This window comes from Anser brachyrhynchus, assembly GCF_964034855.1.
Source record: "Anser brachyrhynchus genome assembly, chromosome: 16".
In the NCBI taxonomy this organism is placed as follows: domain Eukaryota; kingdom Metazoa; phylum Chordata; class Aves; order Anseriformes; family Anatidae; genus Anser; species Anser brachyrhynchus.
Window position 1 is genome coordinate 13,289,949 of NC_137734.1, and position 25,880 is coordinate 13,315,828.

Here is a 25,880-nt window from a genome sequence, read left to right on the forward strand (position 1 = left end):
CCACTGCCATGGGTCTCACCGGATGATTGACTTTGCAGGGAGCTACCTGCAGGCATGTTTGGATTGTGTGAACTCATCCCAAATCCCATTTCAGTGGAAAAATATTTCTTGCAAATCTGTGCAGGGAAATGCTAGAACTCCCAGAAACCCAGTTGTAGACCTGTGGGATCCTGGACCTCTTCGTGTTCGTGAGCCTCTGACACCCCCTGCTTTTCCACTCTCCTCCTGAACCTTTATGCCCTTAAGGAAAGCTTCAGCTGCATGAGTGTTTCCACAGTTTTGTTTTTTTCCTTTGTGCACACTCCTTGCATGCTGCTGCTGCTGTTGTTTCTGTTATTGCGTGTTATTGTGCATTGCCTGCCTGTGTGGATGGACCTAGCAAAGCAGAACAGGATGAGTTTAAATCCTTCATCCATCATCTTCTCTTGGAGGAAGCTGGGCTCTGGAAGGCTGAGGAATATCAAGACATAAACCATCTCTCACCCTAGTCCTAATCCCAGTCCTAATCTCAGCCTTGCCCTAGATACCAGCCACAGTGGAGGAGGTGGCTGCGTTATCGAGGGTGACTAGATCTCTCTGCCAAAACCGATGCTCCTGTACGTGTGTGTGCTGTCCCCAGGCTGTGACTGGTCCTTGTGCTGCTTTATCTTTGCCAGGGGCTGCCTGACATTTTTGGCACTGCACCCCCTGCTTGGTACTGATCTGATTATACCTGACTCTCTCATCTTGTCCAGCATAGAAAAAGAATGCAGTTTTGAAGTAGTCCTGTTCTAAGTTGGCTTTATTTTTATATTTTTAATTTTTTTTCCCCCCTAAAAATTGTTGCAAGTCCTGTAAATGAGCCTGGAACTGCAGGAGAATGGCGAGAGTTGCAGGGAGCTGAGCGATCTGGGGCTCGCAGGGTGAGGTGAGCAGCACTGCTGCCCCTGCCAGGGCTCCTCTGCAGCTTCCAGCATTAACTGGAGGTTTAAAGCCAGCTCTCTTGATTTTGCTGAGAATCATGAAAATGACTTCAGGCTTCAACATTGATTGCTCTGGAGAGCAAGTTATATGCACTGGTAGCACAGGCCAACTTGTTTTTAGTGATGGGAAATAGTGAATTTGCCTCTAAAATGCTCTGGATTTAACACATTTGTCTCAGGAAAATGTTTTTTACTTGAATACTTGATCTGCTTGAGGGGCTTGACCAGGATGCAGCTATCATTTAGCACTTGTTAAAAAATAAGATAAAATAAAAATGCTGAAGCCTAAATCAAATCAAATAATGATATACATGGGAAAGAGCAAAACAGTGTTTGCCTAAATCTTTCCTTTGCTTGGAGACAGTCACAGAACAGTTCCTGTAACTCTGCCAGGTGGATAAGGAGTTTGCCTCAGTAGTATTGAAAACTTAAAGTGCTAGAAACAGGGTTTATTGAAGACAGGGTAGATGGTCTTAGTAATTGCCATGTAGTGTTTGCAGAATACATGCGAGGACAGCAGCTTCACCGGTGCATGTTTTCTGAGGGTAATATTCAAAATCTTGACTCTTTTCTTCTGTGTATTGTAGCCAAATTCATTAATTTTAAAAACTGGGTCCTTTCCTCCACAGATTTTAGACCAAGCGTCAATTAGCAATGTGGGTGGCAGATAATACACAAACTCTGCATAGTTCCAGTAATACTGTTGGCCTTTCCCCTACAGTTTATAAGTCAATTTTGGCAACAGCAACCTATGTCAAATGTGAGCTGCTCTCTGATCAGGTTACAGCCTATGCAGCAACACGAATTAAGTTTTTCTCTCGGAGGACTATGGGTGGAAAATATAATCAAAATTAGCAGATAAATGAATAAAATCTCAAGGACAATGACTGAATAAACATGTCTGCTAAGCAATTTTCTAACAGGAAAATCTGGCATCTCTCACGTGAGGAGAAATACAGGGGAGGAAAGGAGCGCTTAGCTGCTGAGCCTGAACAAGCACAGAAGCAGAGACTCGTGAGCGATGTCAAACACCAGGTTCTTGGGGTAAGTACTTTAAAACTGCCCACCAGGCTGGTGTACAGGGCCTCTTCTGAATGTTGTAGGACAGTTATCATATTTCCTTAGCTTATGGTCATGCATTTAGAGCTATCCCCAGAACATCAGCCTGCAAGTCAGCCCACACAGAGCTGGTCCAGTGCCTCATGTTATGCAGCAGCTCTTAGCAAGCTTTGGGGGGGCCCAGGAGGACTTACAGTATTATGGGCCAGGACCTAATGGCAGGATGTGCCCTATATTTGGGGGACTGAAGAGAGTAAGGGGACTCATAAAAATAAATATATTTAAGAGCATGGAATGAAACAACAAATTGAAATTGCGCTGAAATCCAATTCTGGGGTTTTATAATCTACAGGAACTTATTAACTTCAGAGACCTGGGCAAGTTGGGAAAAAAAAAAAAAAAGCTTTTCATTCCATCTCCAAAACACAGAGAATTTAGAGCATTTTTATAGTACATTTTAGGACAAGGACTTGGGCAATGTGTTTATCCACTTCACTTACCTCATAAAACCCAGTTTATATAGTCCTGGAATCAATCCTGTTCTGTTCTGGGGTTTTCCAGAGCAGGGTCTGCCAGTGGGAGCACTTTATGATATGGGACTAATGCGTCAAAGGTACATAGACCAGAGCTATTGCGTTCACCTCTGTTTGATAGGAAGCAGATACTTAGATAACTAATACTTGTTGCAGGCCAAGGAGAACCTTTCAGTGCAGCCCAAGGTATGAAGGCACATATCTGTTCTCCAGGACCTGATCTTCTGAATTCATTCGCACTTGATAGGACAACTAGAGCAAGAGTGGCACCTAAAAATACCCTCAAAGAAAGAATTTGAAGTTGGAGTTTCCTGTACAGTTGACTTGATCATGCAAGGGTGGCCATTCTCCAGTCTTGAGTTTTCATTGGTGTTTGAATTTTATTGTGTATCTATTAAAAAAAAAAATCCAAAATGCTTCATTGGAAAATATCAAAATGCGTCTTTATAGCTGCAATATTTTCAGTAACATAACTTCATTTTTCAGTGAATAAAACAACCTGTTTCTAGATTTCATTCTAAATTTGAGTTTTAACTGGTTTTCAGCTCACCGTGCCCAGCTCCCAGCCAATTAGTAGGCAAAAGTTTGCAGGCTGAGGGGTGGGAAGAGCTGAATATTGCATGCTTCAAGGTGAAAGAAAGCACTTCTCCTCCAGAGAGATCCTGTGCTTGCTGCTTGAGTCCTTTCTCTGGATGTTTGGTTTTTCTGAAGGCTGTTCTGTTTTCCCATGAGCTTCTGGAGAAGCCTGAGAAGGAAAACATCTGGGCCATGGAAGAGCTGGGTTAGACTTGAAAAGGAAAAGAAAAATGGGTTGAAGAGAGTAAACTGAACTCTTTTTATCTCACCCTAATAGGATGATTTGAGTTCTGGATTAATATTTGAATGCCTACATATTTTAGCCAAAGTTATTTGTTTACAGTTAGTATTCTGCAGCTTTTGCAAGTCTCTAGCTCTGCAGAGTGTCAGCTATTACTGCTATTTCTTCTTGCAGCAAGGCAGAGGTTTGCAGTGCAGCTGCCGCTGCCCCTCCAGCCAAGTGGTTGTAGCGTGCACATCGCTACCCGGCCGCTGTGGAGACAGAGGAGAAAAATAGGAATTCAAGCCCTGTCTGAAAAGTAAAAGGGACAAATTAGTTTCTTGTCACTGCGCTGCAATAAATACATTGTCATTTTTATACCCCAGTGAATCATATTCTCCATTTCCCCCGTAACTATTATACAGTCTGCTGGCAGTACATCATTTTTTGGTAATTTTATTTTCACCAATTGTTTTATGAAATTTTTGAGTTTTATGGACACTAAAACAAATCTAGCCTGCAAGTATTATAGCCCTTTAAATCACCGGCAGGAAATCTCAAGGTTCCTCCAGACTGTGAGAGAAGGAAGCTTTAGGAAAGAAAGATTGCTCCTAGCTTATAAACTGAGCAAAAACCCAGAGATAAGTTTGTAAAAGGGGCATACATCATCACTGGCAAAAGCCAGGACGTAAAACAACATCTCTCTGCTCAGCTCCCTTAAAAATAAAAATGGATTTTTATTTAGCAGAAACACTAAAGTAGTTGGGGAAAGGAACACACAAGCTTTTCCATGCTTTCTTAACCATAACAGTCCTTATTTCCTACAGAGCCACTGTGTCAGGCACCACCTTGGCTAAATTGCAGTTAATTGTAGTCCCAAAACCCTGGTTCTAATCTGTGTGCATGTAGCACTTGTCTGAATTTGGTCCTCAAGATGCTGAGGAAGTGTTGGCACTTGGGTATTTTGGAAAGGTCTCGGATATGTTCTTCTCTCTTGCCCGTAAGTTTTGCTAATATTTTTCATCACTAATCCTGCTGTAGATATTTTTGAGAAGTTGCACAAAATTTCAGACAGCAAATAGGAGACCCCTATCTGCAGAGCCACCCTGCTTGCAGTCATCCTGGTGTTGGGCTTTGCTGAGGAGCAAAGGATTATGATTTCCAAAGCTTACATCAAAGATCAGTCATGGTATGATTTATTTTGTTTGTAAGTAACATTTTTGTTCTGGATGGACTGCTTGATGTGCTTTGCTATCTCTGAATATAAAAAAGTAAAAGTAGGTGGGATGGTCTTGCCTAGGTGGAAACATTAAAGAAGAACTTTCTTAACAGTAAACCTGGTGGGTGCAAATGGACGAGCTCCATCCAGTTCTGACATGGTCTTTGCAGTTAGAAATGAGCTACCCTTTTTCACTTTTTCTTTTATAATAACATCTTAATGTATTTAAGTTTCTCAACAGAGTTAGGTTAAATATTTGTTTTGTGAATTGAATGAAACATTGCTTTTAGAGCAAATTGAATCAATTTTATTTCTAAGCAATTAAAAAAAATAACAAATAAGAAACTTGAAAATAATATAAAAATGGCTGCTTTTTCTCAGACCTGTGGTCCACTGTGGCCAGAAGCAGAACAGTATAAGTGCATATGCGTATAATATTTCTTTTGGTATATCCTTCCAGCAATCTATTATGTAGGAACTTATGAGCCAAAGGGAACACATTTGTTAATGGCCCTTGATGGATTTTTCCTCTGTGAATTTATTGAGTTGAACATATGTATGCTCATGACTTCCACAGTATAATGTAGGAATGACTTCCACTGTTTAACATGTTGCGTGATGGAAAAATGTCTCTGTTTTCATACTTTTTGCTTGCTGCTTGTCTGCCTGTTGACCTGATGCCTGACCTGCCCTTGGATGCCCAGGATATGAAAGATTTCTGCCCGAGTCTGCCCTGGTCTCATTTCTTCCAGTCTGAGGTATGCTTCTATTTGTTGGACAGATAACTTCCTGAGGGAATGGAGGTGCTGATCCCAAAGGGGGGCTTGATTTACATGCTGCAGATTTGGGAGGCTGTAACAGCAACCATTGTATGTTGGCTAAAAATCAACCCTGGGCTGATGCATGCTGTCCTCTTAAAAGTCCTAAAGAAATGAAACCAGTAAAGATACTTGCCTGAGTAGATGCTCATGTGATTGCAAAATGAAAATTTCTGAAAAGTACATACAGTCTAAAATCTCTAGGTGTTGATATTCACAGACTACAACCTTCAGCCTATGCGTGCTGAATAAATCAGTAAATAAGCATGGGCTAGTTTTCAAGCTCTGTTTTCATATTACCTGAAAAGAAAGGCCCATGGGTTTGGAAGCAAACTGAGTGTGGATGCCTGCCTGATGGCTGGTGTTTGCAGTCCTGCATTCAGGAACCTCTGTGCATTTTGTCTGTTTGGAGCAGGGCAGCAGTGCTGCCTTCCCTCTGACCTGCCACTGATGTTTGGGTGCTTCAGGAAAAGGTCTTTAATGACCTGAGGATCTGGCTGTAATATTCTGGTTCCTGTATGGTGATTTTTCTCCTGCCTCCATCCTGAGAGCATCTTCCATCTTGAAGCCTTATAAATGGTTTCTAGTCCAGTAGTGGTCAAATGGGTAATAGAGGTGAAACACTGCTTAATTTAAATGGCTAGGCAGAAAAGCAGAGAAGAGCATGAGGTGCAGTGAGTCGATGTGTTCAGTATGTCTGTCCCCTTCACGAAGGCTTGTTTAAAAACAGGACATGGATGTGTGATAGTTGTGAAATTTGGGATGTAGCTGTAGTGGGCCAAAAGGTAGAAATGGAGTTAACCTGAGCTGTTCAAAGCAACTTCATGTCACTGAGGCTGTAGCCACGTTGGTGGTATCAAATTCTATGCTTAGAAAATACTTTTTGGGGTTTGGCTTGCAGTTGTGCTGCTGTCTGGCTCTCAGGTCTTTGGAGGAGGGGCGTGCATTGTTCGGGCTGGCTGCAAGGAAGAGTTTTGCAGGATGTGAAAGATGGGGTGTACGGCTCTATTGACAGGGCAGTGGGGAGAAAAGGGGGCAGCAGGAAAAATAATCCACAAAGGCGTTGTTGTAGCTGGTGCAGCCAGAGGCACCGCGACCCAGCCGAGCTGCCGGGGCAGGTGCTGCCACTGCTGCCAGACGCCACCGGCATCTGGGGGAGGTGACACAGGGTCGAGCTCCGTGGTGCTCTGTTTGCTTCAGCAGCGGCCAGCTGAGCCAGACAACAAATTCACATCACAGTTGCTCTCTGTTTTATCAGCTCTCTGCCACATCCTCTTTCAAAATAAAACCCATTGCACCACCCCTCAGCTCACTCCTTGCTGCTCTCTGTTTTCTCCCTTCTTCTCTTTACATAAAGTGCACTTCTTTTGTTTTTATTTTTACTGTCTATAGCTAAATCTACTTCTTTTTTCCCCCTTTTCTTTTCTTTTTCTTTTTTTTTTTTTTCTTCCATGCTGTTTAATCTCAACTCAGAGCCCCAGAGCTGGTGCAGTGTTACAACAGTTTTGTCATGTTGGCTGTCACGGCGCTGACAGCCCCGTGACAGCTGGCAGATGTACAGATGATGGATGTTTTCTCCCTTGTGCAAGGACGATGGGATAAAAGTGCAAACAAACCGGGTAATAGATGGGAAAAGCAGAGCAATGTTGATAAGGCCTGGTCCTCACTCTGTGATGTATGGGAAAGCAAGCTGTGGGCAATTTGTTTCAGAGAAATGAGGGGTTCTTTGTAGAGAGGGGCACAAGGAGAAGAAGGAAAAAAGGAGCAAAAATAAAGAAATAATAATGGGGGGGAGCGGAGGGGGGAACTTCCCAAAGCTTGTCTTTATTGTGGCAACACTTGCCTGTTGTTATGGCAATAAGCAAATCTCATTTCAAGGACAGACTTGGGGGTCCTTGGCTCATGTCTGTGCCTTGCATCCAGAGAGGGCCCCCAGGAGGAGGTGTCTGGGGCTGGGAACACTGCGTTTCTGTTTGCTCCTTTCTGCTGCTCCGCTCGGCTCTGCGCTGGCTCACGCCTAGCACCTCCTATTATTCATGGTGTCTAGGTGTCTTCTGAAAGAGCTAACAAATGACCGCACTGGGTACAGGCAGCAGATAAACTTTTCAAGCTGCTCACTTAAGCTGGGTAGTGGAGAAGTTCATAGGCACGTCTGGATCCACGCGACAGGGCTGCTCGTCTCTAAAAGCTGGCGGTACCACGCTCTGGACCAGCACAGGGAGCTCCAGCTGCAGCCTGAGCTTCTCTGCTCCAGCTCCCCGCTCCTGCCCCCCCATTATTATTTCTTTATTTCTGCTCCAGCAGTCAGTAGGAGGATGCTGCACTGGTGCAAGTGACCTGGGGCAGAGGGTGACATTCACCTTGTCCCTGAAGGCAGTGAGCTCCCAGGTGTGGTCCTGCAGCTGAAGGAGGTGGCAGGATGCGGGCATGAGGTGCAGGTCAGCATACTGCAGCTGGTGTGCAGTGCAGGGAGGAGGATGCTCACATTATGGCCCCTCTTTATAAGAGACTTAACCCTGGCATGCCCTTTAAAATTCAGGGAATATCTTGCAGGGCTCCCGTATGGATCCTGAATATTAATCCCTCGGTGCGGTTATTGCTCCACGTGCCCTCGCACACCCACTTACCAGTATGTAAATTTTCAGGATGCCATCGTCTCCCTCACTTCCCTTCCGCCTTTGGTTCTGTCACTGTCAGGGACTTATTTAGGCCTGTAATAGTGATAATTTATTACAGCACACTTCCTACTGTGAGTAAATAAGTCTGTCTCCCTTAAATTCCCTGGGCAATTAGAAGAATGAAAGACTGTGCCACGTATTAGCATTTATTTTCTCCCAGCATTTATACAAGGCCATTTTCTTGCTGACAAATTGAGGGGCAAATTGTTCTCGAGAAAGTCTGTCAGATGGAAAGGTGTTATGATTAAACTGTTGGAGTAAATTTGGGTGACAATAAATCCTTTTATTGCATTAACTGGATTTATTTGCTTGCAACTGCCGTTAAGGATTTGAAGAAATAATAATAAACAGGTTGATTTTGCACCTGCTTAAGGGTAATTAAAATGCACTCTAAAAATAGAGAGTCTGCTTATAAAAAATCCATTCAGTGATCTAGGGGCTGCTGATCAGGAAGTGGATGTAGAATTAGCTGTATGTGGATATTAGCATTGCATTAACAAAAATCCTAAAACGCAATGATGCTGCAGTGAATCCAGAGAGGGCTGCATTCAGACACCGACTGGAAGGGCTCGGAGCTGCTCTGCTGCTGCTGTGCTGCTGCTGCGAGCCCTCCTGTGCTTGGAGCTGGGTGGGAGGAAAGTTGGCTGGTTTTATGGTCATTTTACATCCATCGCTGCTTTTGTCACAGCCCTGTATCTGTTCCACCCTGGAGGGGGTTTACGGAGAAGCTTTTACTGCTAGCGTGCTGCTTGTGGGAAGTTTTTATGAAGCCTGGGTGACTGAGCAGGAAAAAAAGGCTTTTTGCTTCATCAGGAGTCTAGCCCCAGTTATCCCTATTGTCAGCTTGGATAAAGGGAAATGGAAATATTTGTTTACCTGTGTTAAAAAAAAATAAAAATCAAATATATGGAAAACCACCTGGAAGGTGAGAATAATAAAGTCCCATATGTCAAAAGATATGTTGGTAAATCTTGTGTAAGTGACAGTTGCAGAACAAAAGTTGTTTGTTGGTGGCCCTTTATTTGTTCCCCTTGAGGAAGGAAAAGCCATGCATATCATGAATAGGTAAGGATCTTCTTAAAGCCAAAATAAAAACAATCAGGATCAAAAATATACAGCTTGATCATAAATTTTGGTGGGAAGTTAGGTAAAGGTAAAACTTTGGGATGCCTTTTAAGAAAGGGCTTTGAGATAGAGGGCCTTTATATTAATGCTAAGAGGGCCCTCGATATCTTATGACAGGAACTGGAGGACTGGACAAGTGGCATGAACTTCTGGGTATCCACGTTGTTACCAACACTGCGGGGGCTGTGTGAAGAACCACTGGATGGAGAGGTGTCTTCTGCTGTGCTGGGTTATCCCCTCACTTTGATCTCCCACTGGTCGCTTTTAGTGTTGGGTGAGACTTCTTCGCTGCCCTCAGCCTCCTCCGCAGACAGATGTAGAAAATTGGTCATGGCTAGTCGAAATAGCTGGTGGAAATCTAGCTCTCGGTGTTTGGATAGTGATAGCTAATAGAACTGAGATCCTGGCGGCATATTCTGGTGCTTCAGCTGGCATCAAAACTGAGATGCTTGCTTGATCTTGCTTCCTCCTCCAAGTTAAGCTGGGGAGGAAGCACAGCATAGGGCGCTCAGCAGCAGTGGCGCGTTCTTAGTGCCATTTACATGGGCTTGGCTTTGTGTGGGAGCTCATTAGGCTTGTTAGGAGGTGTGGGCGATTGTTTGTGGCCTGCAGAGAGGGAGCAGCTGCTCTGCGGACCATCTCAACAGGGCCTGGCCTGGGCAGCTGCGTGGCTTCGAAGTGTGGCCAAATTCAGTGCCACTCCTTTGGTTTTTTTTCCTTTTGTTTTCCAGCTGTTGTGGTTCTGAGGAAAAAGAGAAAACATTCCTCAGCTGAAGAGAAAATTCAGCACATGCCTCTGCGATTGCACCCCAGTGTCCCCATTTCTCTCCCAGTTATTCAGCCTGAACGTGCAGGCAGCCTGCCTCGGCCGGTGCTTGTACTGCCCGCGCCCATCCTGCTGGTCCTGGTTTGCTGGCTGTAAGCTGTTAAAACGATGTAAATAATCATGTGTATTAGACCGGCCCTGTTGGAGGAGTTGTGGGTGTTTTTATCATTGCAGTAGAATTATTTCTAGGAGGACAGGGGGGTGTCAGTGGGTTCCAGATGCCACGGCTTGCCAGTGGGTCGCGGTGCTGCAGCCGCCCACGTCTAGCTGCTACAGGGCTTTTCCTGCTCGTAGGGCGCCTTACAAGTGGAATTGGTTTTCTTTACTTTAAAAAACTATTTTTCCACGTTTTTAATATTCTTCCACACTTGCTAAATTGGAGGGGTAGAACATATGCTGCCATGCTAATGACTAATGAATATGTGCCGTTGATTTTAAATTACACATTTTGGGGAGTGATTTGCTGGAGCAGCTTGTACACACAGAAGGGTTGAGATGGTTTCGCAGCCACTTTCCAAAGCAGAGAAGCTGCTTTTCATCTGCATTTGGCTTAGATGTAGTGTTTAAGGTGCCTCTCTACAGTGAGCTGAGGAACTGGGTTTGCTCTAGCACTGGAGCAGCTCGGCCCAGCCTCACTGCTGTGACATGCAGTAGAAAGAGAAGGCCTCGGCCACCAATTTCCAGGTTGCCTACAGATCTCTTTGCTATATTTGCCCCAGCTGGTAATGCTGCTTGACCACCCACTGCCACCTTTGGCATCCCATCGGCCTCCCTCACATCTAGTGCTAGTCAGAAAGATTTTAGTCTGAACTGTTCTGGGGAAAAACACTGGTAATTTGTAACAGGGATTTCTCCCTGTCCGAGTGATACCTTTGCATGGAAGGTTTTAGTTAAATGTTTCATTACATTAGATTTCTTCTTTCTTTCTTTTCAAAGATCTCCCACCTAGATGCTGAACAGATTTTCTTCTTGTAACCTTGAACCCTTCCACAAGGTAAGCGTACCCATTTCCACACCATTCTCCCCGTCTTATTGGCTTGTGTCAAATTGTTGCATGATAATTTATTTGGCACAAAAGTTTTCAAATCGGGATGTGTGGAGCGAAGCGGCTCCTGTCGCAGTTTGACAAGGTTATTGGAGGGTAATGTGGTAAATATTTTTCATCCATTAGCGGATTATAAAAGCGGTGCATCACACTACTGCTTGGCATCGGGGCGGGGGGGGGGGGTGGAGGGCAGGAGCACAGTCGTTAACTTAAGAGGTAAGAAGCCATCAGTCATCTGATGGATCCAGGAGGCAGGGCGTGCAGGAACATCTCACGTGTGCGTGAATGCGTGTTTGTGTTAAAATAACTATCCTGATCAAAAAAAACAGCAGATTTCTTTTTTTTCTTTTTTTTCCTATCTGCTTCCATATTTAGCCCTTTTCTTTTTTCTTTCCTGGTTTTGTTTCTGATTTCCATTCTCTCTTCATGAGGTTTTTCCTTAAATTTTTTCTTTTCATGCCCATAAAACCAGCACAAGGTGTTAGCTGTGTCTTGGTCTGCACCAGCATGTGGTCCGTGCGCTCCCTGCCCTCCTCACAAGTGCTCTGACCTGGCTGCTGAGAGTGGAAAGGATTTTTCTCTGCATGGGACTTCATTCTGCACTGACCCCTCATCATTACTGTAATAAAAAAAAATTAATAATATAAATCGTAAACCATTTACTGTAGTGATAAATACAGTGATATATTTCTGTGCAGTTTTTCTGTGCTTTTCCTACAAAAAGCAGGACTCAATCTCTTTATGTGTAAAATGATACTGAACTATAACTACCTTATAATGTTGCGACGTTATTCTGTAGTTATAGTCCTAAACATCACAGCTTTTGTCAATTTTACTAGGTAGGTTTCATTCTTACCATAAAAAAAAAAGGAATTTTTAATGGGGGTAGGTGGCAGCAGGAAAAAATGACTCATAAAGCACTTCTGATAGACTTGGCTTTCTAAGCCTGGGGCCTGAGTCTTCCCTGTTTGTCCCCTGCAGGATGCTAAGTTGTCACCCCTCAGGACTCTCAGTGACTTCTCCTTTGTGTTTAGGAACTCAGGGATGCTGGCAGTCTGGGGCTTTCCAAGTGCACCTCTAGCTGGGGTACAATTTGGATCAGGAAGGCACTTGTGAAACGCACCTCTTGGTTGTCTTCACTTACTGGAGGCTTTCTCATCTCAAGGTGCCTGACTGAAGTTCCTTTAAAAACAGCTGAAATGGGAAATGCTCTTCAAGAACATGGCTGATGACTGCAGCCACCAAGGGGCATTTAGTCTGGAACCAAGCTGGGATTAGTCTGGAGCAAAAACCCCTCTGAACTGTGGCTAGTGTCGATGTGAGTCCTCAGGATTTTGCCTCTGCAGCTCCTCTTCTCTTGGTCTGCCTTCCCTGGCTGTACAGATGTGTCCCTGTGGGATGAGGGACATTGCCTGCTGAGTTGGACCCAGCTGGGGGGTGTGATGGGGCCAGCCAGGCCCTGCTTGGTGCGGTTCAAACTCACCCATGGGGACCACCAGTCTCAGAGGTAATATGCAGCAAAGCACGGACTTATCCCTGCTGCTGGGCCGTGGATCAGAGCCTGTCCCAGCAGGAGAGCCACTGCTGTAAGGCCATGGTGCTGTGAGGGGCTGCAGGGCACCAGCGGTGGGACCGGTGGGGTACAGGGGGGTGTTGGGAAGGCAGCTGCAGGAAGGTAAAGGCAGTGGAAGCAAGGCAATGGGATGGTGACAAGACAAGGAGGCAGAGAAAACACTGCAGTTTGGCTTGCCCTATTTTTTTTTAAAGGGGGAAGGAAAAAAAGAATGCCCTCAGTTATACAAGCAGTTCCAAGCCTTGACTTTGGGAGTTGCTCATGCCCTGACTTGGTGCATTTTAAGGCACAAGCCTCCATTTGGAAGGATGGTTTTAACCAGAGGACTTTTATAGCTTTCTGCTGTGGGCTGCGTTGGAACGCAGAAGCAGTAGTTGGCAAGCAGTGTCTCAGCAAACAGCCACATGCATGGCATTACAGCAGAATACAGCAACTGAACGTGTCGGCAAGTCCTTGGCCTTTGTCAGGCTTTTGAGACTTTTTGCAAGGCTTGGCTTACCTGTTTGTTGGCACATCTAAAAGTTTTGAGACTGTTGTTTCTCTTCTGCTTCTGTCCCCTTGCTCGGCCGCTGGCAGGCGGGCGGGCGGAGGCACTGCCTCTAATTCTCACTTTCCCTTCCGAAAGAGAGTGATCTATGGATGCTCAGAGCCCGAGCCACATTAGCGGGGAAGACCCTGCAGCAATGAGGCTCGAGCTCAGTGCAACTTCTGTCCATTTAATTAAGAAATGCTACTCAAACAGAACTGAATACACGAACCTAATTTACTGCCATGTCTGTCTGTCTGTCTGTCTAGCCTTTTGTCTCTCCCTGCATCCTATACAATGCCGTTGTATCTTATTACCCGAGCTAGGTAGATTCTTGCTTGGCTGAGCCGAGATCAAAAAGTAATTTTTCTTTTTGCAACAGCCGATTAGAAATTCATTTATTTTCACATTAGACGTTTGGCCAATACCTCCCTCCCCCAACAAACAGATCCCCCCCAACTTCGTCAATTTAGCTCCATTTGTATAGTCTGCATAATGGAAGACAGTGAGCCTGTTAGAAAAATGTGGCCCAGGGCAAAAATTAAATGCAGAATCATGTATCAGAAATGAGATATATTTACTATTGTTTTTGAAAATTAATGGTGCATTTTTAGTTTTTATAATGTAATTTAATGATGCAATTCATCTAATAAAAAAACACATTTTAACTCAGTCACATAGACCTACTGGGGCAGGACAAAATGTACCTTTCAGATGTAAGATTTTTTTAAAATGCTTCGGGCTCTTTCTTGAATGCAAAAAAGAGAAACTCTTTGCGTGCATTGGCTAACAGCTGGGATATCAGCAGGAGTCCAATAAAAAGGACATTTTTCTTTTTAAATATTGGTGTTTGTGCAGCATACAATAATATTATAAATGCAGCAGTGGGTTTGAAGTACAATGCTGCAGCTGATTATAGGATGCCATATGGTGCTGGCATGTTAAACCGATACAGGCTGAACATGGGCTGTAGCTTTAAATGCTGTGGTCCAGCAATTGTGCTAAACTAGAATAAATACACTACACAGCGTCAATATATGGAGCGATCGTGTTCAGCAGCAAAAAGAAACTGTGTCAAAATAGTACAAATTGATTGGAGAAAACCCACAAAAGTCAGCGTGGAGCAGATGCTCCTTCCTAGGCGCCGATTCTGCTCCAGCTTTCGTAGAGAAATGCCCATGCCTCGGTTTTCTTGTTTAAGGCATTAAACGTTCTTTGTCCATTTTGCATCATCATTTTCACCTGCTTTGCAATTTGCCACGGACTTTAAAACCTCCAAAAAATGCAGTTCCACAACAGGGTGCAGACACAGGCTAAGGGGTGCTACCTGCTGGCTGCAGCCTCCCACCAGCGCGAGCAGCTGCACCGGGACTTGGGCGATGCTGGAAAGAGACCCGACGAAGTTAGAAACAAACAAACAAACAACGAAAGCCGCTTGATGCTTTGCCGCCAGCACTGAGCTGCTGTGGCTCACTGCCACGCCGCTGCTGGAGGTGAGCGATGCGCAGGGCCAGGAGCACGGGGCTGCCTTGTTCAGCTGGTTCACTTCAGCTGGTCGCGGTAAGTCCCAGGGTTTTGAAGGTGCTTCTACAAAATACATTCAGGTTTGATTTCCAGCTTTAAAATAAGCTTCCATCTGCTTTTGTAAAGCTTTACTTTTATGGACAGAACTTGAAGTTGCAGCTGAGCGCATTGTATCTGATACCGTTTTAAGAAAACTCCTTTCTTACCATTATTAAAAATGTACCTTTAACAGGAATGGCTGAGATTAACTACATGAAAACTTTACCAGTTTGGCACTGAAGTAGATTTTGGTACAAAGCTGTGGAAGGAGAGGTTTTCATTTGTGGATGAACTAAACATCTGTTTTAATTTGTGTCCTGACCCTGGCTGCATGATTTCCCAGTGGGCCCGAGGAGATGGCTCCTGTGACAAGTAAATGGGGAGGGCTCCTGTGAGCTCTGGCAAGGCACTCTTTGAGGGAAGCCCTTTGCTGTTCCATGAGGTTCGTTAAAGGGAAATGTCAGCTGGTTTGGGTCTAACAGGGGCCCTGCTGTTCAAGTTCCCAGTCAGTTTGTAGGCACAAAGAGGAAATAGAAAAGCTGGGTCACTATTTGAGCAGGTTTCTCTGAATCCCAGGATTAACCTTCTTTTCTCTTCCCCTTACAGCCCATCTCCATGCCCACATTTAGTAAGCCTGAGCTTCTGGCCCAATGGACGGATTTTGAACCATCCCCAACACATCCTCGCTCCTGCTCTTCCCAGCAAGCCCCGAGTGCATGGTCTCTGTGTTGTCCCTTCCAGTTTACAGACCTAAGGCACAGCCTTGGAGAGGGGAGCCCAGCAGGAGCAGAGCAGCAAGCCAAAGGCTAAATCGTCCCCAAGGTTTCTGGTGGCTTACTGCATGCAGAAACCCAACACACAGGACAGGTAAGTTAGCAAAGCACAACCATCACAGTGCCTCTTTCGTACTGCTCTGCGTATGAGCAGCGGCAGAGGCAAAATATGTGACCCTGTGCTTTGTTTTCCTGTGCCACAGAATTTAAGCAACATAGAGAAATGTGCCTGTGGTACGAACGTAAGCTTTTTGTTTGTTTGCTTTGTTTTGTTTTTTAATGGAGTGACTTCAATAACTTCATAACCATCATGTTTATAGTTTGATGCACTGGAGTAGGATTGATCCCAGCACTAGATTTCCTGCTGGACAAGGAGGGCCCTCGTTCCTGGCTTTCTGTACTGTCTGGTGGCTTTATAGCACCTGGGCTTCACTCTGCCTCCTTGACGGAAGGTGCCAGCTGCAGCTGGGATTAATGCAGCCTTGGCTAGCTGCTGGCAGAGCCTATGAATCCTCCTTGAAGGTCTCATATTGTGGAATTTTTTTGTCTGCAACATCATATCACCTGTATAGGACTTAAAACCAAATGACACAAAAGTCTGATTTGATGTGGCAAATCCCGTATGGGGCTTGATATTGAGAAATTAGCAGTGCTTAGGATCTTAGGTCAGGAATAAAGGTTGCGTTTTACAATTGAATGGTCCCTGACTCAAAGAGACTGTAGATTAGATGTAAAGAATATCTCAGGTTTATCTGTTAAGTAAAGAGGTGAATCTCTGCTAGGCTCTGACCTGTAGATGCATTTTTCATTGTGAAAGAAACTAAAAAGAGTTTGTTGGGAGTTAGAATCTGTCTTTGCTATGGCTCGGGGCGGTGTTTAGCAAAGAAAAATGTTCAGGACAGTAATCAGAATTTGAGCAGGCGGGGGTCATGGGATTGTTACAGAGAGAGAGTTACTCACATGGGTAGATAGAGGCAAATATTGAAATAAACACATTTCTTATAGCTGAAGAGTTAACTGACATTTAACACGGTGACTGAAGGAGTTGAGACAGACTTTTTTTTTTTTAAATTTAAGCTAATTTGTTGGAGGCCTCATTAGTTGGTGCAGCCTCTGTATCAATAAACTGGCACTGGATTTGCAGAAATGCATCACATAATTTTTCAATGAAAAATCCAAGAGCCTGGGAGATGATGTTATGGTGTGAATTACATCACAGAGCGGTTGTCAGCTGTCCCTGTCAGCACTTTTTCAGATGCCATAATGCGCAGTAAATGCTGTGGCTGCAGCTATTTAGGATTACTGTGGTGGTGGTTTTAGGGGAAGCACCACAAATTAACAGCTAAAGAAACATGTCCCTTTTTCTTGAATTGCCTGATCCTTAAACAACACTTCACTGGCTGCAAGTTATCACCGCTGTATCTGTGCCTATTTCTTCTCACCTTTTGAAATGAAGCATGTGTCCTTTCCCACTTTTGCAGATTTACCAGGAAGAGGATCAGTGTTTGCTCTGACTTTCCCATTAGCATGCTAATACTTTCTAGCACAAAGGACAGTGAAAATACACCCATTCTTGAGGTTAGGATCACAGGCTCTGGTTGCTCTTAAACTGCACCCAGCCTGGACCGCAGACCCCACGTGAGGTCAGGACGCAGGGTTATCCAGCACAGCAAGAGAGCATGTCCCAGCTCGGCAAACTGCATGGTTTAAATTAGCAGGACAACCCAAAATGTGTTTATTTTGTTTTTCAGATTAGGGACTGAGATGCACAAAGACTACAGGACTTGGCATATGGAGCCGTTGCAGGGCTGTTTCCCCATCACTCTTGGAGATGTTTCTTAGTGTGCCAGACACCACTGTACCCCAAGTAGGATTCAGGATAAACAACCTGGGCTCCCTGGATGCCTGTCAGTTCAGTAAATGTCCCAGCTATTCAAATATTATTTAAAGATGGTCTGTTTTGCTAAAATATCGAAATGCTGACGAAGCACAGCTTTCCTTCTCCTGGAATTAACTTTTCCAGCTCACCTGTATGTGTCGCATGGAGCAGAGTGGCTGTGGGCTTACAAAGGCTGTCACCCTGCCTGTGCTGCTGGTCCCTGGCTGTGTACACCCCATCAGTGGGGCTTCAGAGCTGCGCCTCCGGAGGTTACCAACAGCTGTGGGTGGGTCTCATCCTGTCCCGTTAGGACTCCTGGTGAGCTGACCTGGCTGACAACAGGTCTGGCTGTGCTCACTTTCTGCTACTTCACAGGAGAAAATAAACCAGATGAGCAAGTTATTCATCTTCTGGGGGACCTGCAAGCACCCTGCTGCACACTGGGTTGATGATAGAGTGATGTCTTAAGGTGTGCAGTTTACAGATATCTTGCATTCAGGGTTTTGAAAGTGTTTAATTAATGGAATAAATCTCGTACTTTGCAATGGACTAGCTGGCTATGCCTGTTTCCATATTACAGAGAGATTCTGTAAATCCAGGAGATTTACTAAGAAGCATGTGAATGTAAACACATCTAGGAGTCCTTTGCCACCAGTTGCAGCCCAGGTGAACGGGTTACAGCAGACGTCTGAGTGCTTCTGAAAACTTCCTTTTCTTGCAGTCAGCTGGGGAAGCAGACACTTGATCCTGTGCTCACGGTCAGTCCTTCTGGCTCTGAGCGTCCTTTGCTGAGAGCCTGCACAGCTTTGCTCTCACCCGTGCGAAACCTCGTCTCCCACGAGGGTGCTGGGTCCTCTGCGTGAGCTGGGAGAGGCTTGCAGCACGCCTTGCCCATGCGCACCTGCATTTCCTATACTCAGGATGCTTTTGCACGTTTTAAAGTTTGTTTTGCCATTTGTATTAAGAAGAAGAACAAAATCCTTTCTCATTAACGTGTTGTCAAGCCAGCTGGTGATCCGGCTGCTGGAGCTGAAGCCCACCGGAGCTCACTGCGGCTGGTCACAGCTCCCCCGGCCACCAGGCACGCAGTGCAGCTCTCCCTCTGCCCTGCAGGTGGTACTGTTCGACCGCTTTGCAGCCCTCTAAGGCAAGGAGCTGCAGCTTTTCGGGTGAGCTTTACCAGCGCACCTGGGCGCAGCTGCAGGCACGGAGCTGGGCTCCATCCGCTGCTCCCCAGGGGTGCAAGGACCAAAGGCGTGCCCTGTCCCTGGGACACCCGGTGCGCCCATGTGGGTCACCCACAGCTCTCCTGAGACAGTGCCAGCCTGCGGGGCAGGAGGGGTTTGTGCGTGTATCAGAGCAGCAGCTTTAATCCGTAATGTAGGCAGCTTGGAGCAACGGGCAATAACTTTTCCCCTTGGGAATTCGACATCTTTTCAAGGGCGGATTGCCAGAGTTTGTGTGATTTAATCAGCTTCTTCTGGGCTGCTGAGCTGGAGAAGAGCAGGGTAGGGCTCTGGGGACTCTGGCTGTTGACTGATTTCTTCTGGGGAGCTGGTGCGCAGAGCAGGAGGCTGAGAGAGGGCGACGGGCACCTTGTATACACACATTGCATGCTTCTGGTTAGGTTTGTGTGATAGGTAACGTGCTGTTTTGCTTGTCCACCAGCTAGCTTTATAGGCACTGTGCTAGCCCAGGAGTTGCTCCTGACTTGCAAAGGGATGGGAAGAACCTTTCATCTTTCCTGACCTTAAATACTTGTATATCCGTGCCAGTGGTTCTGCTCCACCCTTTGCAGTTTTCCTCTACTTTGGGAACGATGCTCTGCAGTTACAGGTGCTCAGCCCCTTGCAGGGGGATGCTTGGTTGTGTCCTCCCTTTCCTCTGCATGCACCTGCACTTCAGTCCTGAAGACCCAGTGTCCTCTTAAAGCCTACAAAGTGGGAAATCAGCTCCCCTCCACCTCTTCTGTTTGGACCTGCCCATGGTGTTACTCCAGCCCCCACGGAGAGGGCAGCTCCCTAAGGCTGGGTTCAGCTGCAGTGTAGACAAGAATGGGTTTGTCTTTTCTGGTCCTGCTGTGCAGCTGATCCCTGCAGTGCTGGAGAGCCCCCACCTCCATTTGCTGCTGCGGGCGAAACGAAACCAGATGCAAACAGCAGTGCGGCACCAAGTACAGCTGTTTTGCCCCGTGTTCAAGCCCTGCTGCAGCAAGTGTTGGCAGCACGATGTGTGAGACACGTGTCCTGCATGTGCACGTTTGTGCTGAGATGTCTGTGTAAAAAGCACCAGAAGTAGGCGCCCCTGTATCTGGCTGAAACTCATTTGGCTTTTGATTCTCTTACAGGCTTGCCATGTGGATGAGGTGTCAGTAGCTTTGAACTCCTCGTCGTGAGGCTCGGGCCCCTGTTTGCAGCTCAGCACTGTGCCACATCTCCTTTGGCTGGGGCTCATTTGCGGTGCTGTCAGAGCACCAACAGGTCCCATACGGCAGCGCACAGAGTCAAGGCGTTCTCCTGGTGTATCCATCACTATCTCCGTCTCATTGCCAAACGCTTCAAGCTTTCATCAGATCAATTTTCTCCCTTTGAAAGAAAAGAGGCTTGTTAACTTGTGTGCGGGGCAGTGGAAAGCGCTCACCTGCCTCTCCCCATGGTGCTGTGCAGGCGTGGAGGGGCTTGGGGAGCATGGTGAAAGCAGCTCAGGGGTCTGGCTGTGCTCACTGTAAGCCTTTGAAATATTGAGAATGGCTCAGTGGCTGGATGGAGGCTTTCAAGAGATAGACAGATGACCAAATGTCCGTAATAGGTGGATTTTATGGGCTTTTGCTGTTTTCTGGAGGCTTGCCTTCTGCATGGGCTTCTCATCCCCAGACTCATCGCTTTGAGAAGGTGAAGGCAGGGAAGCAGGACTGAGGAAACACAGGCTGGATTTTGCTCAGGTCTCATTGGAGAGGGAAGTAGTGGGGGGAATCAGCAAGGTGCTCTGTGTCCCTCAGGTCTGTGTGGGGCCAGTTCCGAGTGTGGGTTTTGTTGGTCCTGCCCTCAGCTCCGGGTCGTCGTCCCAAAGCCCTCCCTGCCAGGCCGCCTGTTCTCCCCGCTGACCGCCCACTGCTCTGAAATCACTCCCCATGGAGTCGAGCGGTTCAAAGACAACAGAGGCATGAGATTAATCATTCCTCCCCTGCTTCTCCCCCCAGCCCAAATGGCTGAAGTGTCTTTATTATTAAAAAACAAAATAAAACACGAAACAACACACACAAGAGAAGCCCTAGCGAGGCAGACAGACACAAAGCAAAGGAAAAGGAAAGGGTTAGGCTGCAAGCCGCAAATAAGCACCATCAATCATAGTGCAGTCAAAAAATGTACATGTGTTGGTACCTGCGCGTTATTGGCAGGACTCAAGAAGCCTCCTGAGTACAATCTTCAGGGCTCCTTAGATAAATAAATAAATAAAAAAATTCCATGTCCCTCTGAAAAACTGCTTGTCAGCACCGGAATGGCAGGTGCATTAACTCCCTAAGAACCAGATTATGCCCTGCACGGCAAAAAAATGCAAACACAGAGAAATAAGATGTCAGTCAAGTCCTGTATCCTCCTGGTGTTTTTGTTGTTGTTTATTTGTTTGTTTTGATGGAAAGTATTTTGAAATATAAATGCAGTCCTTTGTACAAATGGATCCAGGAAAGAGAGAGATACAAATGCATTCATGGTCCAGCTATCCTGCTTGCATATTTACCCTAAATTTGCATCTGCCCAGCATATGATTTTTTTATTTTCTTTTAGTACTCCACAACAATAGCTGAAAAGTTAAGATTTGGTTAGGAAATAGCCTCTACTGCTGCTCTGATCTCGAGTCCCTTGGTGGGCTTCCCGTCCCCCCCTGTAACCCTGCCAGACCCTGCCAGACCTTGACACATCATCCCAGTGCCACCTGGCTGCCTGCCTGCCCCTTGCCTCGGCTCCTCTTCTTAGCTCTGAAATGTTTCCTCTAAACACCCACCTCTTTGAGAGCTACTGTCTTTTTCCCTTAGACCTATACTGCACTCTCCCTTTCCTTGTCTTTTCTTTTATCCTCCTCAGCTGAGGACTTCAAGTTGCTGGCAATATGGCCTGGGCTATTCTGCAGATGTCCTCTACATCTCTGGAGCTGCTCCCATCCTTCTGCTCCTCCCTGCTCCTTTTCATATATATATATATATCTATAATACATATATTATAGATATATATTCACACATATATACAATGCATATATATTATGAGTATATCTATAACATGTATATATTTTTTTTCCAGTGTAAGCTGTGAAGAAGCAAGTTCCTCTCCCAGGATGAGTAAAGTTTGCATGACCTCGTGCCAGAAGATCAATGTTTTTGGGGAAATGGCCATTAGCCCTTCCGTGAACTTGGCAATGTGTTTCCTAAGATTCTTATCACATGTAGAAAGACGCCAATTACTTCTAGCTGTGGGCGAGCCAGCTGTTCCTGGGACAACCTTCAGCCCTCCTAAGGACAGCGGAGGTGTCAGCCTGTTCCTGCTCGGCCCTCCTCGGGACCAGGGCTGGTGGCTCTCGGGGCCGGGTGATGGTTGGGATGAGTGTGGTGGAGTTGCACGGGAGGGCTGCATCCTGGAGCCTGACTTAGCCATGCCTGGTAGCCACCGGGCCAAACTCATCACCTGGAGCCCAAAGACACTTTGCTTCATTGCAAATTCATAGATCCATTTGTTTCTCTGTGGGGGGTGTTTTGATAAGATAGGCCTGGTACTACACCTTCGGTTGTGTAATGGAGATGTTTCTAAAAGAATTATGTTTTTTTTTTTTGCTCTTGGCTTGATTTTAAATTAATCAGGCTCAAAGATTTATGAGCCTCCAAAAACTGTTTCTTCAGGGATGCCCCTTGATTGCACTGAAGGCAGAGTGGAGATCTGAATTTTCAGCATGGCTTCCTGTCAGAAACAGATCAATAGCCTCATAAGGAGGATCTTGTTTCGGAGTGGGAAAACAACAATTAAGCTGGCATTTATCTGTTACTGATTCAGGATAACAGAAACAAAAAATCACGTTACAGAACTGTACAGGAGTAGACTTGTCTGCATTACCCATGTCTGGGTGAATTCAAAGCAGGATCTCCAAAGGCAGCAAAACTCTGTCACAATATTGAAACTGTCATAAAATGTGGCTGAAGCTTTCCTCTGTCAGATGGACGAGCTGTGCCTTCTTAATTTTGGGGTTTTCTCTCTCTTCTCCCCATAGCATCTCACTCGAATCCTTGTGCTTCCTGTTGGCGGCAGAGCATGGCCACCCGTGCTGCAGAAATGACAGGTTGGAGGACAAGAGTAGGGCTGGGGCCGTCCCCAGGGCTGCTGTACGTGGCCAGAACATCGGGTTCGGAGACTCTCAGTCAGCGTGCTGCGAAGGTCATAAAATAGCAAGCAGCAGAAGTAATCAGAGCCTGGGGCTGGCCCGGATCGCCCTTTCCTTTCGGAATTAAGGAGGGTGCTTGGCGCTGCTTGCGAAGCAATCACATTGAACAACCCCAAACTGGCTTCCACGGGGAACCATGGCCTCCTTGCTCTGCGATATGCCCTCCTCCGGTCCAGCAGCTTTCTCTTCCAGACCACAGCTTTATTTAATTTAGGTCCTACCATTGGCAATGGTTTTGCAATGGGCTGTGGGTTAGGAAAAAGTAGAGAATTTTTCCTTAAGCAAAAAGGAGATGACATTGCACAGAAAAACCAGAGCAAAGAATAGTTTGTTGGCCGTTTTCTGCCTTGCTTCTGTGTGTGATGCCAGCAAAAGGATTGCATTTTGGAGTGATTTAATGAAAAAATGACTTTTATTTCTAATTCCTTTGCCTGCTTCAAAGCAGAAGGGCCACACGATGGAGCTCTGGGGCTTCTGTCGGGGCCTGCCTGGATTCACGCGTAAAAAGCTGTTTGGAGACCTTGAAATTACGGTTTTTATTAATTTTTCACTCAGTTTAATTTTTACATTCATTTTAAAATGGTAAATGTTCTAGACATTATAATTGTAAAATGTAATTTATGGTTGCTAGCTGAAGGTATTTACTTTTGCTTTCTTAAGATTGGAACTTTTATTTTTATTTTTACGACTGTAACGGGGTAACATTTTTCAATCTTCTGAGAGGCTGGCATCCCAGAGACAGCGTTAGACCATATAATTCTTCCAAATGACACCCTGACTATGTTGGGGAAGCTCTCAGGCCTCTATATGCAAATATTAAGCACCGGCCTTGCTGCACGTGTGAGAGAATAAATGATGTTTTGGAGTGCTCCTTGTTCCTGGTTCTCAGTGAACACTCAGCTGGTAAAATTTAAACCAGTGCGGTGCATTTGAAAAAGTGCATTCTTCACTTAGAATAAAAGCATTTAAAACCCCAAATTGTATGTCTATAATGAAACAAGAAATTTAATATTCTGCTGTGGAAAATAAGAGCTTTTCCTCCTTCATTCTGTCCTTCTTTTTCTCTCCGTCCTTCTTTCTATTTCTTTCCCTCTTCAGAGGGGGTGAGCTCTCTCCTGCTACGTGCTGCTTTTCCCCGTGAACTGGTGCTAAGCGTGTCAGAGCTCTGACTGCTGTTATGACAGGGCGTGAGTGTTTAATTACGATTGTATCGCATAGATGAGGCGATGCGTCTGACTCGCTGGAGTTCGGTTGTAATAGCTGTGCACACATGTAGCTTCAAGTGACAAGCATTTTTATTTTTATATTTTTTTCCTATTTATACACTCCAGCCTGCACACAGAGAAGACAATGAGATTCTGGTAGCTGATGGTCTCCTGGAATATCACTTGCTAATTACTTAACTGACACAAGCAAACAGTTTATAAAAGCTTTAGGAAACACTTCTGGGACAGGGTGTGCAATATCGGTTACCGAAAATGTATGTTCCTCATTTATGGAAGTTAACATTTTTATTAGAAATTTGAACCACTCGACAGAGGCTTCCGGAGAAGTCAGTCCCTGGTCTAACAGCAACGGAGCGCGCTGATGAGTGCTGCAGTAAACCTGCTGCTAAAAATACTATGAACTTTATGGGGAGTTGCATTTGCTCGAGTGGAAGGTGAAATTTAGACCTGTTCCTCTAGTCTAAGTGGGGGAGAGGCCACCCAGTGTTGTTTTCTGTCCCAACGAGGGAGATGCAACTTGGAGTTGTATTGTAAGCTCAGGATTCCCCGAGCTGGGGATTCCTATAAACGTTTGTGCCAGGAGACTCCTATGCTAAAAGTTGTCACAAACAGCAATAGCAAAGAGCTTGTTTCATTTTGGTTTTCTAATTCAAGGAAATATTTGATTTTTTTTATTTTTAATGGGCACTTAGTGGTAGGCATTATTTCTCATAGCTCCAATAGCTGTCCAAAAGGATTTAGAAACACATACATATCAGATTCTTTTTTCTTTTTTCTTTTTTCTTTTCTTTTTTCTTTTTTCTTTTTTCTTTTTTCTTTTTTCTTTTTCTTTTTCTTTTTCTTTTTCTTTTTCTTTTTCTTTTTCTTTTTCTTTTTCTTTTTCTTTTTCTTTTTCTTTTTCTTTTTCTTTTTCTTTTTCTTTTTCTTTTTCTTTTTTTTCTTTTTCTTTTTCTTTTTCTTTTTCTTTTTCTTTTTCTTTTTCTTTTTCTTTTTCTTTTTCTTTTTCTTTTTCTTTTTCTTTTTCTTTTTCTTTTTCTTTTTCTTTTTCTTTTTCTTTTTCTTTTTCTTTTTCTTTTTCTTTTTCTTTTTCTTTTTCTTTTTCTTTTTCTTTTTCTTTTTCTTTTTCTTTTTCTTTTTCTTTTTCTTTTTCTTTTTCTTTTTCTTTTTCTTTTTCTTTTTCTTTTTCTTTTTCTTTTTCTTTTTCTTTTTCTTTTTCTGTTAAGGAAAAGAACAGTTTCAGGGTCTGACTGCTTGGGGTAGCTAACAGAGATAATCGTCACAAGTGGCCAAAGCTATAGCTTCCTGAGCAGTGACTCAAGAAAAACGAGGTGTCACTTGCTCCAGCCTTTCCAGTTCCTGTATAAAGCACAACTGCTTTTTAAGTAGAAATGAATGGCTCTGACAGCCTCCTCTCTTTCCCCTGGAAGCTATCTATAAAGAGCAGCACTGTGGCCACATGCACCGAGTGCAGCAGGGGCAGTTCAGGAATTATTGCCCAGAGCATCTTTGGTGGTACACGAGTTCTTCTCTTAAACAACATCACTTTAGGACCATCCGATTGTCCTCAAAGTAATGATTTACAGGCATCTTTTGCTCGCCTGTTACTGCAAGGAAAGGAGACTTTTGCTCTCTTCTCGGTCCCTGCAGTGCCTCAGGAACCTGTCCCCAGCGCCTTGCTCCCCGGCTGCTGCTGCCAGCGGCGGGCAGCTGCTGCTGGGCGATCTCGTGGTGCTCCTGCAGCTGCTGCTCCTGCTTGTGCACAGCAGCCCCCGCACTCTGCTCCCCCCAAAAAAATAACCCCACGGCCCTCACAAAGCGGCAGAAACCCCGGCACGACTCAGCCCTTAGGATGGTG

The 25,880-nt window shown here is 45.2% G+C and overlaps 1 long non-coding RNA gene across 1 annotated transcript; it reads left to right on the forward strand.

The window, feature by feature from the left end:
• Positions 1-950: 950 nt before the first annotated feature.
• LOC308178618 lies at positions 951-25,100 on the forward strand. Its single transcript, XR_013939855.1, has 5 exons — positions 951-2,006; positions 5,274-5,327; positions 10,953-11,010; positions 15,330-15,590; positions 21,671-25,100. It is a non-coding gene; the product is annotated as an uncharacterized lncRNA (long non-coding RNA).
• Positions 25,101-25,880: the final 780 nt, after the last annotated feature.